A 700-nucleotide genomic window follows, 5' to 3' on the forward strand; every position below is an offset into this window, starting at 1 on the left:
CTGAAGGTGGAAACTGTCCTGGGGCTGCCGTCACCCTTGTTTCTCTCTTGGACATTCCCGTGGCCTGCCCTATGCTCCTTTCTGTTGCGTGAAGAATGTGCCACTTGTGCAACGAGCCTGCGAGCCAGGGGTGAGGAAAGGCAGGACCATGTGGACACAGCCCAGAGGCTGAGGCCCACCTGTGTCCAGCCTCCAAACGCAGGCCTCAGCACTGACGTTGGCAGGACCAGGCACGAGTCCCTAGGACTCCTGCGTCTGCCCTCAGGGCCTGCTCCTCCTCAGGGGCCTCACTGCCTCCTGAGCTTGTCATCGCCTCACACATCCCAGTTGTCAGGAGAAGGAAATGCTGGAAGTGGCAGTGTTATGGGGGCCAATTGCTCCAGCTCCCAACTTCCTTTCCACTGAGTCCCCAGCACTTTCCTGAAATTCTGGGGCCCTGCCTTTCTTCTCAACCATAGAGGGAATATACTCCCCCAACCCTCCAGGTGGCTGAGGTTCTGTGGTGGCACTTAGATGTGTCAATGGCTGTTACCCAAGCCTGTGAGTGGGGGGGTCAGGGGAGGTGGGGAATGACAGGGTGGCATTGTGTTAAGTGACGTGATGAAAAGGGGGTGTTTTGAACATGGCAATTCCAGACTTGGCAAAGCACCCGCCACTTCCCAATTGAAGAGGTAGGGTAGCAGAACGCCTCCGTGCTGTG

The sequence above is a fragment of the Galeopterus variegatus genome, unplaced genomic scaffold (assembly GCF_000696425.1).
Source record: "Galeopterus variegatus unplaced genomic scaffold, G_variegatus-3.0.2 Scaffold1018, whole genome shotgun sequence".
In the NCBI taxonomy this organism is placed as follows: domain Eukaryota; kingdom Metazoa; phylum Chordata; class Mammalia; order Dermoptera; family Cynocephalidae; genus Galeopterus; species Galeopterus variegatus.